Source organism: Salmo salar, chromosome ssa04, assembly GCF_905237065.1.
Source record: "Salmo salar chromosome ssa04, Ssal_v3.1, whole genome shotgun sequence".
Taxonomy (NCBI): domain Eukaryota; kingdom Metazoa; phylum Chordata; class Actinopteri; order Salmoniformes; family Salmonidae; genus Salmo; species Salmo salar.
The window spans coordinates 12,494,541-12,516,565 of NC_059445.1; the positions used below are offsets into that span (position 1 = coordinate 12,494,541).

Sequence of the window (22,025 nt, forward strand, 5' to 3'; positions counted from 1 at the left end):
CGTGTGGTGGTGTATGGTTGAGTGTGATATCGTGTATGGTTGAGTGTGATGTGTATGGTTGAGTGTGATGTTGTGTCGTAGTTTATGGTTGAGTGTGATGTCGTGTGCTAGTGTATAATTTTGTGTATGGTTGAGTGTGATGTATGGTTGAGTGTGATTTCGTGGGGTTGTGTATGGTTGAGTGTGATGTCGTGTACGGTTGAGTGTGACGTCGTGTGGTGGCGTATGGTTGAGTGTGATGTCGTGTGGTGGCGTATGGTTGAGTGTGATGTCGTGTGGTAGATTATGGTTGAGTGTAATGTCATGTGTTAGTGTATGGTTGAGAATGATGTTGTGTATGGTTGAGAGTGATGTCGTGTGGTTGTGTATGGTTGAGTGTGATGTCATGTATGGTTGAGTGTAATGTCGTGTGGTAGTGTATAGTTGAGGGTGATGTCGTGTGGTAGTGTATGGTTGAGTGTGATGTCGTGTGTTAGTGTATGGATGAGAATGTTGTGTATGGTTGAGAGTGATGTCGTATGGTTGTGTATGGTTGAGTGTGATGTCATGTATGGTTGAGTGTGATGTCGTGTATGGTTGAGTGTGATGTCGTGTATGGTTCAGTGTGATGTCGTGTATGGTTGAGTGTGATGTCGTGTACGGTTGAGTGTGATGTCGTGTGGTGGTGTATGGTTGAGTGTGATATCATGTATGGCTGAGTGTGATGTGTATGGTTGAGTGTGATGTTGTGTCGTAGTTTATGGTTGAGTGTGATGTCGTGTGGTAGTGTATGGTTGAGTGTGATGTCGTGTGGTAGTTTATGGTTGAGTGTGATGTCGTGTGCTAGTGTATAATGTTGTGTATGGTTGAGTGAGATGTCGTGTGGTGGTGTATGGTTGAGTGCGATGTCTTGTGGTGGCGTATGGTTGAGGGTGATGTCGTGTGATGTCGTGTGGTAGTGTATGATGTTGTGTATGGTTGAGTGTGATGTGTGGTGGTGTACGGTTGAGTGTGATGTGGTGTACGGTCGAGTGCGATGTCGTGTGGTGGTGTACGGTCGAGTGCGATGTCGTGTGGTGGTGTACGGTCGAGTGCGATGTCGTGTGGTGGTGTACGGTCGAGTGCGATGTCCTGCGGTGGTGTACGGTCGAGTGCGATGTCGTGTGGTGGTGTACGGTCGAGTGCGATGTCGTGTGGTGGTGTACGGTCGAGTGTGATGTCGTGTGGTGGTGTACGGTTGAGTGTGATGTCGTGTGGTGGTGTAAGGTTTAGTGTGATGTCATGTGGTAGTGTATGGTTGAGTGTGATGTCATGTGGTGGTGTATGGTTGAGTGTGATGTCATGTGGTAGTGTATGGTTGAGTGTGATGTCGTGTGGTGGTGTACGGTCGAGTGCGATGTCGTGTGGTGGTGTATGGTTGAGTGTGATGTCGTGTATGGTTGAGTGTGATGTCGTGTGGTGGTGTACGGTTGAGTGTGATGTCGTGTGGTGGTGTACGGTCGAGTGCGATGTTGTGTAGTGGTGTACGGTCGAGTGCGATGTCGTGTGTTGGTGTACGGTCGAGTGCGATGTCGTGTGGTGGTGTACGGTCGAGTGCGATGTCGTGTGGTGGTGTACAGTCGAGTGCGATGTCGTGTGGTGGTGTACGGTTGAGTGTGATGTCGTGTATGGTTGAGTGTGATGTCGTGTGGTTGTGTACGGTTGAGTGTGATGTCGTGTGGTGGTGTACGGTTGAGTGTGATGTCGTGTGGTGGTGTACGGTTGAGTGTGATGTCGTGTGGTGGTGTACTGTTGAGTGTGATGTCGTGTGGTGGTGTAAGGTTGAGTGTGATGTCATGTGGTGGTGTATGGTTGAGTGCTATGTCTTGTGGTGGCGTATGGTTGAGTGTGATGTCTTGTGGTGGCGTATGGTTGAGTGTGATGTCGTGTGGTACTGTATGGTTGAGTGTGATGTCGTGAGGTGGTGTATGGTTGAGTGTGATGTCGTGTAGTTTTGTATGGTTGAGTGTGATGTCGTGTGGTAGTGTATGGTTGAGTGTACACAATTGCACGACATCACTCTCAACCATACACGACATCACACTCAACCATACACTACCACACGACATCACACTCAACCATAAACTACCACACGTCATCACACTCAACCGTACACAACCACACGACATCACACTCAACCGTACACAACCACACGACATCACACTCAACCGTACACCACCACACGACATTCACACTCAACCATACATGACATCACACTCAACCATACACTACCACACGACATCACTCTCAACCATATACCACCACACGACATCACACTCAACCGTACACCACCACACGACATCACACTCAACCATACACGACATCACACTCAACCGTACACCCCCACACGACATCGCACTCGACCGTACACCACCACACGATATCGCACTCGACCGTACACCACCACACGACATCGCACTCAACCATACACGACATCACACTCAACCGTACACCACCACACGACATCACACTCAACTATACACTACCACACCACATCGCACTCAACCATACGCCACCACAAGACACAGCACTCAACCGTACACTACCACACGACATCACACTCAACCATAAACTACCACACGACATCACACTCAACCATACACTACCACACGACATCACACTCAACCGTACACAACCACACGACATCACACTCAACCGTACACAACCACACGACATCACACTCAACCGTACACAACCACACGACATCACACTCAACCGTACACAACCACACGACATCACACTCAACCGTACACCACCACACGACATCTCACTCAACCATACACAACATTATACACTAGCACACGACATCACACTCAACTATACGCCACCACACGACATCACACTCAACCATAAACTATCACACTCAACCATAAACTACGACACATCACACTCAACCATACACATCACACTCAGCCATACATGATATCACACTCAACCATACACCACCACACGACATCACACTCAACCGTACACGACATCACACTCAACCATACACGACATCACACTGAACCATACACGACATCACACTCAACCATACACGACATCACACTCAACCATACATGACATCACACTCAACCATACACGACATCACACTCAACCATACACTCCCACACGACATCACACTCAACCATACACGACATCACACTCATCCATACACGACATCACACTCAACCATACACGACATCACACTCAACCATACATGACATCACACTCAACCATACACCACCACATGACATCACACTCAAACATACACGACATCACACTCAACCATACATGACATCACACTCAACCATACACAACCATACGACATCACTCTCAACCATACACAACAACATTCTCATCCATACACTAACACACGACATCACACTCAACCATACACTACCACACGACATCACCCTCAACTATACACTACCACACGACATCACACTCAACCATACATGACATCACACTCAACCATACACAACCACACGACATCACTCTCAACCATACACAACATCATTCTCAACCATACACTAACACACGACATTACACTCAACCATAAACTACCACACGACATCACACTCAACCATACGCCACCACACGACATCACACTCAACCATACGCCACCACACGACGTCACACTCAACCATACATCACACTCAACCATACACAACATTATACACTAGCACACGACATCACACTCAACCATAAACTACGACACAACATCACACTCAACCATACACATCACACTCAACCATACACGATATCACACTCAACCATACACCACCACACGACATCACAGAAAACCGTACACGACATCACACTGAACCGTACACGACATCACACTGAACCGTACACGACATCACACTGAACCGTACACGACATCACACTCAACCATACACGACATCACACTCAACCATACACGACATCACACTCAACCATACACGACATCACACTCAACCATACACGACATCACACTCAACCATACACTACCACACGACATCACACTCAACCATACATGACATCACACTCAACCATACACAACCACACGACATCACTCTCAACCATACACAACATCATTCTCAACCATACACTAACACACGACATCACACTCAACCATACACTACCACACGACATCACCCTCAACTATACACTACCACACGACATCACACTCAACCATAAACTACGACACGACATCACACTCAACCATAAACTACGACACATCACACTCAAACATACACTACCACACGACATCACTCTCAACCGTACACGACATCACACTCAACCATACACGACATCCTAATCAACCATACACTATCACACAACATCACACTCAACCATACACTACCACACGACATCACACTCAACCATACACTACCACACGACATCACACTCAACCATACCGATATCACACTCAACCATACACCACCACACGACATCACACTCAGCCATACACGACATCACACTCAACCATACGACACCACACGCAACCATACACAACCATACACGACATCACACTCAACCATACACGACATCACACTCAACCATACACTACCACACGACATCACACTCAACCATACGTGACATCACACTCAACCATACATGACATCACACTCAACCATACACAACCACACGACATCACTCTCAACCATACACGACATCACACTCAACCATACACCACCACACGACATCACACTCAACCATAAACTACGACACGACATCACACTCAACCATACGCCACCACACGACATCACACTCAACCATACGCCACCACACGACGTCACACTCAACCGCATACCGACATCACACTCAACCATACACAACCCCACGAAATCACACTCAACCATACATCACACTCAACCATACACAACATTATACACTAGCACACGACATCACACTCAACCATAAACTACGACACAACATCACACTCAACCATACACATCACACTCAACCATACACGATATCACACTCAACCATACACCACCACACGACATCACAGAAAACCGTATACCGACATCACACTCAACCGATACCGACATCACACTGAACCATACACGACATCACACTCAACCATACACGACATCACACTCAACCATACACGACATCACACTCAACCATACACGACATCACACTCAACCATACACGACATCACACTCAACCATACACTCCCACACGACATCACACTCAACCATACACTCCCACACGACATCACACTCAACCATACACTCCCACACGACATCACACTCAACCATACACTACCACACGTCATCACACTCAACCGTACACAACCACACGACATCACACTCAACCATACACTACCACACGACATCACTCTCAACCATATACCACCACACGACATCACACTCAACCGTACACCACCACACGACATCACACTCAACCATACACGACATCACACTCAACCGTACACCACCACACGACATCGCACTCGACCGTACACCACCACACGATATCGCACTCGACCGTACACCACCACACGACATCGCACTCAACCATACACGACATCACACTCAACCGTACACCACCACACGACATCACACTCAACTATACACTACCACACCACATCGCACTCAACCATACGCCACCACAAGACATAGCACTCAACTGTACACTACCACACGACATCACACTCAACCATAAACTACCACACGACATCACACTCAACCATACACTACCACACGACATCACACTCAACCGTACACAACCACACGACATCACACTCAACCGTACACAACCACACGACATCACACTCAACCGTACACAACCACACGACATCACACTCAACCGTACACAACCACACGACATCACACTCAACCGTACACCACCACACGACATTCACACTCAACCGTACACCACCACACGACATTCACACTCAACCATACATGACATCACACTCAACCATACACTACCACACGACATCACTCTCAACCATATACCACCACACGACATCACACTCAACCGTACACCACCACACGACATCAACTCAACCATACACGACATCACACTCAACCGTACACCACCACACGACATCGCACTCGACCGTACACCACCACACGACATCGCACTCGACCGTACACCACCACACGACATCGCACTCGACCGTACACCACCACACGACATCGCACTCGACCGTACACCACCACACGACATCGCACTCGACCGTACACCACCACACGACATCGCACTCGACCGTACACCACATCACACTCAACCGTACACCACCACACATCACACTCAACCATACACAACATCATACACTACCACACGACATCACACGACATCACCCTCAACCATACGCCACCACAAGACATCGCACTCAACCATACACCACCACACGACATCTCACTCAACCATACACAACATTATACACTAGCACACGACATCACACTCAACTATACGCCACCACACGACATCACACTCAACCATAAACTATCACACTCAACCATAAACTACGACACATCACACTCAACCATACACATCACACTCAGCCATACATGATATCACACTCAACCATACACCACCACACGACATCACACTCAACCGTACACGACATCACACTCAACCATACACGACATCACACTGAACCATACACGACATCACACTCAACCATACACGACATCACACTCAACCATACATGACATCACACTCAACCATACACGACATCACACTCAACCATACACTCCCACACGACATCACACTCAACCATACACGACATCACACTCAACCATACACGACATCACACTCAACCATACACGACATCACACTCAACCATACACGACATCAAACTCAACCATACACGACATCACACTCAACCATACATGACATCACACTCAACCATACACAACCACACGACATCACTCTCAACCATACACAACATCATTCTCAACCATACACTAACACACGACATTACACTCAACCATAAACTACCACACGACATCACACTCAACCATACGCCACCACACGACATCACACTCAACCATACGCCACCACATGACATCACACTCAAACATACACGACATCACACTCAACCATACACGACATCACACTCAACCATACACGACATCACACTCAACCATACACGACATCACACTCAACCATACATGACATCACACTCAACCATACACAACCATACGACATCACTCTCAACCATACACAACATCATACACTACCACACGACATCACACGACATCACCCTCAACCATACGCCACCACAAGACATCGCACTCAACCATACACCACCACACGACATCTCACTCAACCATACACAACATTATACACTAGCACACGACATCACACTCAACTATACGCCACCACACGACATCACACTCAACCATAAACTATCACACTCAACCATAAACTACGACACATCACACTCAACCATACACATCACACTCAGCCATACATGATATCACACTCAACCATACACCACCACACGACATCACACTCAACCGTACACGACATCACACTCAACCATACACGACATCACACTGAACCATACACGACATCACACTCAACCATACACGACATCACACTCAACCATACATGACATCACACTCAACCATACACGACATCACACTCAACCATACACTCCCACACGACATCACACTCAACCATACACGACATCACACTCAACCATACACGACATCACACTCAACCATACACGACATCACACTCAACCATACACGACATCAAACTCAACCATACACGACATCACACTCAACCATACATGACATCACACTCAACCATACACAACCACACGACATCACTCTCAACCATACACAACATCATTCTCAACCATACACTAACACACGACATTACACTCAACCATAAACTACCACACGACATCACACTCAACCATACGCCACCACACGACATCACACTCAACCATACGCCACCACATGACATCACACTCAAACATACACGACATCACACTCAACCATACACGACATCACACTCAACCATACACGACATCACACTCAACCATACACGACATCACACTCAACCATACATGACATCACACTCAACCATACACAACCATACGACATCACTCTCAACCATACACAACAACATTCTCATCCATACACTAACACACGACATCACACTCAACCATACACTACCACACGACATCACCCTCAACTATACACTACCACACGACATCAGACTCAACCATACATGACATCACACTCAACCATCCACAACCACACGACATCACTCTCAACCATACACAACATCATTCTCAACCATACACTAACACACCACATTACACTCAACCATAAACTACCACACGACATCACACTCAACCATACGCCACCACACGACATCACACTCAACCATACGCCACCACACGACGTCACACTCAACCATACATCACACTCAACCATACACAACATTATACACTAGCACACGACATCACACTCAACCATAAACTACGACACAACATCACACTCAACCATACACATCACACTCAACCATACACGATATCACACTCAACCATACACCACCACACGACATCACAGAAAACCGTACACGACATCACACTCAACCGTACACGACATCACACTGAACCATACACGACATCACACCGAACCATACACGACATCACACTGAACCATACACGACATCACACTCAACCATACACGACATCACACTCAACCATACACGACATCACACTCAACCATACACGACATCACACTCAACCATACACTACCACACGACATCACACTCAACCATACATGACATCACACTCAACCATACACAACCACACGACATCACTCTCAACCATACACAACATCATTCTCAACCATACACTAACACACGACATCACACTCAACCATACACTACCACACGACATCACACTCAACCATAAACTACCACACGACATCACACTCAACCATAAACTACCACACGACATCACACTCAACCATAAACTACGACACGACATCACACTCAAACATACACTACCACACGACATCACTCTCAACCGTACACGACATCACACTCAACCATACACGACATCCTAATCAACCATACACTATCACACAACATCACACTCAACCATACACTACCACACGACATCACACTCAACCATACACTACCACACGACATCACACTCAACCATACACGATATCACACTCAACCATACACCACCACACGACATCACACTCAACCATACGACACCACACGCAACCATACACAACCATACACGACATCACACTCAACCATACACGACATCACACTCAACCATACACTACCACACGACATCACTCTCAACCGTACACGACATCACACTCAACCATACACGACATCCTAATCAACCATACACTATCACACAACATCACACTCAACCATACACTACCACACGACATCACACTCAACCATACACTACCACACGACATCACACTCAACCATACACGATATCACACTCAACCATACACCACCACACGACATCACACTCAACCATACACGACATCACACTCAACCATACACTACCACACGACATCACACTCAACCATACATGACATCACACTCAACCATACACAACATCACTCTCAACCATACACAACATCATTCTCAACCATACACTAACACACGACATCACACTCAACCATACACTACCACACGACATCACACTCAACCATAAACTACCACACGACATCACACTCAACCATAAACTACCACACGACATCACACTCAACCATAAACTACGACACGACATCACACTCAAACATACACTACCACACGACATCACTCTCAACCGTACACCGACATCACACTCAACCATACCGACATCCTAATCAACCATACACTATCACACAACATCACACTCAACCATACACTACCACACAACATCACACTCAACCATACACTACCACACGACATCACACTCAACCATACACTACCACACGACATCACACTCAACCATACACGATATCACACTCAACCATACACCACCACACGACATCACACTCAACCATACGACACCACACGCAACCATACACAACCATACCGACATCACACTCAACCATACACGACATCACACTCAACCATACACTACCACACGACATCACTCTCAACCGTACCGACATCACACTCAACCATACACGACATCCTAATCAACCATACACTATCACACAACATCACACTCAACCATACACTACCACACGACATCACACTCAACCATACACTACCACACGACATCACACTCAACCATACACGATATCACACTCAACCATACACCACCACACGACATCACACTCAACCATACGACACCACACGCAACCATACACAACCATACACGACATCACACTCAACCATACACGACATCACACTCAACCATACACTACCACACGACATCACACTCAACCATACACGACATCACACTCAACCATACACAACCACACGACATCACTCTCAACCATACACGACATCACACTCAACCATACACCACCACACGACATCACACTCAACCATAAACTACGACACGACATCACACTCAACCATACGCCACCACACGACATCACACTCAACCATACGCCACCACACGACGTCACACTCAACCGTACACGACATCACACTCAACCATACACAACCACACGACATCACTCTCAACCATACACAACATCATTCTCAACCATACACTAACACACGACATCACACTCAACCATACACTACCACACGACATCACCCTCAACTATACACTACCACACGACATCACACTCAACCATAAACTACGACACGACATCACACTCAACCATAAACTACGACACATCACACTCAAACATACACTACCACACGACATCACTCTCAACCGTACACGACATCACACTCAACCATACACGACATCCTAATCAACCATACACTATCACACAACATCACACTCAACCATACACTACCACACGACATCACACTCAACCATACACTACCACACGACATCACACTCAACCATACACGATATCACACTCAACCATACACCACCACACGACATCACACTCAGCCATACACGACATCACACTCAACCATACGACACCACACGCAACCATACACAACCATACACGACATCACACTCAACCATACACGACATCACACTCAACCATACACTACCACACGACATCACACTCAACCATACATGACATCACACTCAACCATACATGACATCACACTCAACCATACACAACCACACGACATCACTCTCAACCATACACGACATCACACTCAACCATACACCACCACACGACATCACACTCAACCATAAACTACGACACGACATCACACTCAACCATACGCCACCACACGACATCACACTCAACCATACGCCACCACACGACGTCACACTCAACCGTACACGACATCACACTCAACCATACACAACCCCACGAAATCACACTCAACCATACATCACACTCAACCATACACAACATTATACACTAGCACACGACATCACACTCAACCATAAACTACGACACAACATCACACTCAACCATACACATCACACTCAACCATACACGATATCACACTCAACCATACACCACCACACGACATCACAGAAAACCGTACACGACATCACACTCAACCGTACACGACATCACACTGAACCATACACGACATCACACTGAACCATACACGACATCACACTCAACCATACACGACATCACACTCAACCATACACGACATCACACTCAACCATACACGACATCACACTCAACCATACACGACATCACACTCAACCATACACTCCCACACGACATCACACTCAACCATACACTCCCACACGACATCACACTCAACCATACACTCCCACACGACATCACACTCAACCATACACTACCACACGTCATCACACTCAACCGTACACAACCACACGACATCACACTCAACCATATACCACCACACGACATCACACTCAACCGTACACCACCACACGACATCACACTCAACCATACACGACATCACACTCAACCGTACACCACCACACGACATCGCACTCGACCGTACACCACCACACGATATCGCACTCGACCGTACACCACCACACGACATCGCACTCAACCATACACGACATCACACTCAACCGTACACCACCACACGACATCACACTCAACTATACACTACCACACCACATCGCACTCAACCATACGCCACCACAAGACATAGCACTCAACCGTACACTACCACACGACATCACACTCAACCATAAACTACCACACGACATCACACTCAACCATACACTACCACACGACATCACACTCAACCGTACACAACCACACGACATCACACTCAACCGTACACAACCACACGACATCACACTCAACCGTACACAACCACACGACATCACACTCAACCGTACACAACCACACGACATCACACTCAACCGTACACCACCACACGACATTCACACTCAACCATACATGACATCACACTCAACCATACACTACCACACGACCTCACTCTCAACCATATACCACCACACGACATCACACTCAACCGTACACCACCACACGACATCAACTCAACCATACACGACATCACACTCAACCGTACACCACCACACGACATCGCACTCGACCGTACACCACCACACGACATCGCACTCGACCGTACACCACCACACGACATCGCACTCGACCGTTACACCACCACACGACATCGCACTCGACCGTACACCACCACACGACATCGCACTCGACCGTACACCACCACACGACATCGCACTCGACCGTACACCACATCACACTCAACCGTACACCACCACACATCACACTCAACCATACACAACATCATACACTACCACACGACATCACACGACATCACCCTCAACCATACGCCACCACAAGACATCGCACTCAACCATACACCACCACACGACATCTCACTCAACCATACACAACATTATACACTAGCACACGACATCACACTCAACTATACGCCACCACACGACATCACACTCAACCATAAACTATCACACTCAACCATAAACTACGACACATCACACTCAACCATACACATCACACTCAGCCATACATGATATCACACTCAACCATACACCACCACACGACATCACACTCAACCGCATACCCGACATCACACTCAACCATACCGACATCACACTGAACCATACACGACATCACACTCAACCATACACGACATCACACTCAACCATACATGACATCACACTCAACCATACACGACATCACACTCAACCATACACTCCCCACACGACATCACACTCAACCATACACGACATCACACTCAACCATACACGACATCACACTCAACCATACACGACATCACACTCAACCATACACGACATCAAACTCAACCATACACGACATCACACTCAACCATACATGACATCACACTCAACCATACACAACCACACGACATCACTCTCAACCATACACAACATCATTTCTCAACCATACACTAACACACGACATTACACTCAACCATAAACTACCACACGACATCACACTCAACCATACGCCACCACACGACATCACACTCAACCATACGCCACCACATGACATCACACTCAAACATACACGACATCACACTCAACCATACACGACATCACACTCAACCATACACGACATCACACTCAACCATACACGACATCACACTCAACCATACACGACATCACACTCAACCATACATGACATCACACTCAACCATACACAACCATACGACATCACTCTCAACCATACACAACAACATTCTCATCCATACACTAACACACGACATCACACTCAACCATACACTACCACACGACATCACCCTCAACTATACACTACCACACGACATCAGACTCAACCATACATGACATCACACTCAACCATCCACAACCACACGACATCACTCTCAACCATACACAACATCATTCTCAACCATACACTAACACACGACATTACACTCAACCATAAACTACCACACGACATCACACTCAACCATACGCCACCACACGACATCACACTCAACCATACGCCACCACACGACGTCACACTCAACCATACATCACACTCAACCATACACAACATTATACACTAGCACACGACATCACACTCAACCATAAACTACGACACAACATCACACTCAACCATACACATCACACTCAACCATACACGATATCACACTCAACCATACACCACCACACGACATCACAGAAAACCGTATACCGACATCACACTCAACCGTATACCGCGACATCACACTGAACCATACCGACATCACACCGAACCATACCGACATCACACTGAACCATACACGACATCACACTCAACCATACACGACATCACACTCAACCATACACGACATCACACTCAACCATACACTACCACACGACATCACACTCAACCATACGTGACATCACACTCAACCATACACAACCACACGACATCACTCTCAACCATACACAACATCATTTCTCAACCATACACTAACACACGACATCACACTCAACCATACACTACCACACGACATCACACTCAACCATAAACTACCACACGACATCACACTCAACCATAAACTACCACACGACATCACACTCAACCATAAACTACGACACGACATCACACTCAAACATACACTACCACACGACATCACTCTCAACCGTACCGACATCACACTCAACCATACACAACATCCTAATCAACCATACACTATCACACAACATCACACTCAACCATACACTACCACACGACATCACACTCAACCATACACTACCACACGACATCACACTCAACCATACACGATATCACACTCAACCATACACCACCACACGACATCACACTCAACCATACGACACCACACGCAACCATACACAACCATACACGACATCACACTCAACCATACACGACATCACACTCAACCATACACTACCACACGACATCACACTCAACCATACATGACATCACACTCAACCATACACAACCACACGACATCACTCTCAACCATACACGACATCACACTCAACCATACACCACCACACGACATCACACTCAACCATAAACTACGACACGACATCACACTCAACCATACGCCACCACACGACATCACACTCAACCATACGCCACCACACGACGTCACACTCAACCGTACACGACATCACACTCAACCATACACAACCCCACGAAATCACACTCAACCATACATCACACTCAACCATACACAACATTATACACTAGCACACGACATCACACTCAACCATACACTACCACACGACATCACACTCAACCATACATGACATCACACTCAACCATACATGACATCACACTCAACCATACACAACCACACGACATCACTCTCAACCATACACGACATCACACTCAACCATACACCACCACACGACATCACACTCAACCATAAACTACGACACGACATCACACTCAACCATACGCCACCACACGACATCACACTCAACCATACGCCACCACACGACGTCACACTCAACCGTACACGACATCACACTCAACCATACACAACCCCACGGAATCACACTCAACCATACATCACACTCAACCATACACAACATTATACACTAGCACACGACATCACACTCAACCATAAACTACGACACAACATCACACTCAACCATACACATCACACTCAACCATACACGATATCACACTCAACCATACACCACCACACGACATCACAGAAAACCGTACACGACATCACACTCAACCGTACACGACATCACACTGAACCATACACGACATCACACTGAACCATACACGACATCACACTCAACCATACACTCCCACACGACATCACACTCAACCATACACTCCCACACGACATCACACTCAACCATACACTACCACACGACATCACACTCAACCATACACGACATCACACTCAACCATACACAACCACACGACATCACTCTCAACCATACACAACATCATTCTCAACCATACACTAACACACGACATCACACTCAACCATACACTACCACACGACATCACCCTCAACTATACACTACCACACGACATCACAGTCAACCATAAACTACGACACGACATCACACTCAACCATAAACTACGACACGACATCACACTCAAACATACACTACCACACGACATCACTCTCAACCGTACACGACATCACACTCAACCATACACGACATCCTAATCAACCATACACTATCACACAACATCACACTCAACCATACACTACCACACGACATCACACTCAACCATACACTACCACACGACATCACTCTCAACCATACACGACATCACACTCAACCATACACGATATCACACTCAACCATACACCACCACACAACATCACACTCAGCCATACACGACATCACACTCAACCATACGACACCACACTCAACCATACACAACCATACACGACATCACACTCAACCATACACGACATCACACTCAACCATACACTACCACACGACATCACACTCAACCATACATGACATCACACTCAACCATACACAACCACACGACATCACTCTCAACCATACACGACATCACACTCAACCATACGACACCACACTCAACCATACACAACCATACACGACATCACACTCAACCATACACGACATCACACTCAACCATACACGACATCACACTCAACCATACATGACATCACACTCAACCATACATGACATCACACTCAACCATACACAACCACACGACATCACACTCAACCATACATGACATCACACTCAACCATACATGACATCACACTCAACCATACACAACCACACGACATCACACTCAACCATACACGACATCACACTCAACCATACACGACATCACACTCAACCATACACCACCACACGACATCACACTCAACCATACACTACCACACGACATCACACTCAACCATACGCGACATCACACTCAACCATACACGACATCACACAAAACCATACACGACATCACACTCAACCATACACGACATCACACTCAACCATACACTCCCACACGACATCACACTCAACCATACACGACATCACACTCAACCATACACGACATCTCACTCAAACATACACGACATCACACTCAACCATACACGACATCACACTCAACCATACACGACATCACACTCAACCATACCGACATCACACTCAACCATACACGACATCACACTCAACCATACACGACATCCTAATCAACCGTACACTATCACACAACATCACACTCAACCATACACTACCACACAACATCACACTCAACCATACACTACCACACGACATCACTCTCAACCATACTCGACATCACACTCAACCATACACTACCACACGACATCACACTCAACCATAAACTACGACACAACATCACACTCAACCATACACGACATCACACTCAACCATACACGATATCACACTCAACCATACACCACCACACGAAATCACACTCAGCCATACACGACCACACGAAATCACACTCAGCCATACCGACATCACACTCAACCATACGACACCACACTCAACCATACACGACATCACACTCAACCATACACGACATCCTAATCAACCGTACACTATCACACAACATCACACTCAACCATACACTACCACACAACATCACACTCAACCATACACTACCACACGACATCACACTCAACCATACACTACCACACGACATCACTCTCAACCATACTCGACATCACACTCAACCATACACTACCACACGACATCACACTCAACCATAAACTACGACACAACATCACACTCAACCATACACGACATCACACTCAACCATACACGATATCACACTCAACCATACACCACCACACGAAATCACACTCAGCCATACACGACATCACACTCAACCATACGACACCACACTCAACCATAAACAACCTTACACGACATCACACTCAACCATACACAACATCACACTCAACCATACACCACCACACGACATCACACTCAACCATAGACTACCACACGACATCACACTCAACCATACATGACATCACACTCAACCATACACAACCACACGACATCACTCTCAACCATACACGACATCACACTCAACCATACACGACATCACACTGAACCATACACGACATCACACTGAACCATACACGACATCACACTCAACCATACCGACATCACACTCAACCATACACAACATCACACTCAACCATACACTACCACACGACATCACACTCAACCATACACTACCACACGACATCACACTCAACCATACACTACCACACGACATCACACTCAACCATACACTACCACACGACATCACACTCAACCATACACTACCACACGACATCACACTCAACCATACACTACCACACGACATCACACTCAACCATACACTACCACACGACATCACACTCAACCATACACTACCACACGACATCACACTCAACCATAAACTACGACACAACATCACACTCAACCATACACGACATCACACTCAACCATACACGATATCACACTCAACCATACACCACCACACGACATCACACTCAGCCATACACGACATCACACTCAACCATACAACACCACACTCAACCATAAACAACCATACACGACATCACACTCAACCATACACGACATCACACTCAACCATACACCACCACACGACATCACACTCAACCATACACCACCACACGACATCACACTCAACCATACATGACATCACACTCAACCATACACAACCACACGACATCACTCTCAACCATACACGACATCGCACTGAACCATACACGACATCACACAGAACCATACACGACATCACACAAAACCATACACGACATCACACTCAACCATACCGACATCACACTCAACCATACACTCCCACACGACATCACACTCAACCATACACGACATCACACTCAACCATACACGACATCTCACTCAAACTTACACGACATCACACTCAACCATACACGACATCACACTCAACCATACACGACATCACACTCAACCATACACGACATCACACTCAACCATACACGACATCACACTCAACCATACACGGCATCACACTCAACCATACACGACATCCTAATCAACCATACACTATCACACAACATCACACTCAACCATACACTACCACACAACATCACACTCAACCATACACTACCACACGACATCACTCTCAACCATACTCGACATCACACTCAACCATACACTACCACACGACATCACACTCAACCATAAACTACGACACAACATCACACTCAACCATACACGACATCACACTCAACCATACCGATATCACACTCAACCATACACCACCACACGAAATCACACTCAGCCATACACGACATCACACTCAACCATACGACACCACACTCAACCATAAACAACCTTACACGACATCACACTCAACCATACCGACATCACACTCAACCATACACCACCACACGACATAACACTCAACCATACACAACCACACGACATCACTCTCAACCATACACGACATCACTCTCAACCATACACGACATCACACTCAACCATACCCGACATCACACTCAACCATACACGACATCACACTCAAACATACACGACATCACACTCAACCATACACGACATCACACTCAACCATACACGACATCACACTCAACCATACACGACATCACACTCAACCATACCGACATCACACTCAACCATACACGACATCCTAATCAACCATACACTATCACACAACATCACACTCAACCATACACTACCACACAACATCACACTCAACCATACACTACCACACGACATCACACTCAACCATACACTGCCACACGACATCACTCTCAACCATACTCGACATCACACTCAACCATACACTACCACACGACATCACACTCAACCATAAACTACGACACAACATCACACTCAACCATACACGACATCACACTCAACCATACACCACCACACGACATCACACTCAACCATAGACTACCACACGACATCACACTCAACCATACATTACCACACGACATCACACTCAACCATACATGACATCACACTCAACCATACACAACCACACGACATCACTCTCAACCATACACGACATCACACTCAACCGTACACCACCATACGACATCACACTCAACCATACACAACATCACACTCAACCATACACAACATCACACTCAACCATACAAAACATCACTCTCAACCATACACTACAACACAACATCACACTCAACCATACACTACCACACGACATCACCCTCAACTATACACTACCACACAACATCACACTCAACCATAAACTACGACTACGACATCACACTCAACCATAAACTACAACACGACATCACACTCAACCATACACTACCACACGACATCACTCTCAACCGCATTACCCGACATCACACTCAACCATACACGACATCCCAGTCAACCATACACTACCACACGACATCACACTCAACCATACACTACCACACGACATCACACTCAACCATACACTACGACATGACATCACACTCAACCATACACGAAATCACACTCAACCGTACACAACCACACGACATCACACTCAACCATACACGACATCCCAGTCAACCATACACTACCACACGACATCACACTCAACCATAAACTACCACACGATATCACACTCAACCATACACTACCACACGACATCACACTCAACCATACACTACCAAACAACATCGCACTCAACCATGAACTTCCACACGACATCGCACTCAAGCATGAACTACCACACGACATCACACTGAACCATACACTACCACACAACATCGCACTCAACCATACACTACCACATGACGTCACACTCAACCATACACGACATCACTCTCAACCATACACCACCACACGACATCACACTCATCCGCATACCCGACATCACACTCCACCATACACTACCACACGACATCACTCTCAACCATACACCTCCAAACAACATCACACTCAACCATGCACGACATCACTCTCAACCGTATACCCGACATCACACTCAACCATACCGACATCCCAGTCAACCATACACTACCACACGACATCACACTCAACCATACACTACCACACGACATCACACTCAACCATACACTACGACATGACATCACACTCAACCATACACGAAATCACACTCAACCGTACACAACCACACGACATCACACTCAACCATACACGACATCCCAGTCAACCATACACTACCACACGACATCACACTCAACCATAAACTACCACACGATATCACACTCAACCATACACTACCACACGACATCACACTCAACCATACACTACCAAACAACATCGCACTCAACCATGAACTTCCACACGACATCGCACTCAACCATGAACTACCACACGACATCACACTGAACCATACACTACCACACAACATCGCACTCAACCATACACTACCACATGACGTCACACTCAACCATACACGACATCACTCTCAACCATACACCACCACACGACATCACACTCATCCGTACACGACATCACACTCCACCATACACTACCACACGACATCACTCTCAACCATACACCTCCAAACAACATCACGCTCAACCATACACGACATCACTCTCAACCATACACCTCCAAACAACATCACTCTCAACCGTACACGACATCACTCTCAACCGTACACGACATCACACTCAACCATACACGACATCCCAGTCAACCATACACTACCACACGACATCTCACTCAACCATACACTACCACACGACATCACACTCAACCATACACTACGACATGACATCACACTCAACCATACACGAAATCACACTCAACCGTACACAACCACACGACATCACACTCAACCATACACGACATCCCAGTCAACCATACACTACCACACGACATCACACTCAACCATAAACTACCACACGATATCACACTCAACCATACACTACCACACGACATCACACTCAACCATACACTACCAAACAACATCGCACTCAACCATGAACTTCCACACGACATCGCACTCAAGCATGAACTACCACACGACATCGCACTGAACCATACACTACCACACAACATCGCACTCAACCATACACTACCACATGACGTCACACTCAACCATACACGACAT

General features: G+C 46.5%; 1 protein-coding gene across 2 annotated transcripts in view; it reads left to right on the forward strand.

Annotated features, from left to right (window-relative positions):
• Positions 1–22,025, forward strand: part of LOC106602318 (centlein) — a 195,106-nt gene that overhangs the window by 24,557 nt on the left and 148,524 nt on the right. The gene's annotated exons all lie outside the window — the stretch shown is intronic.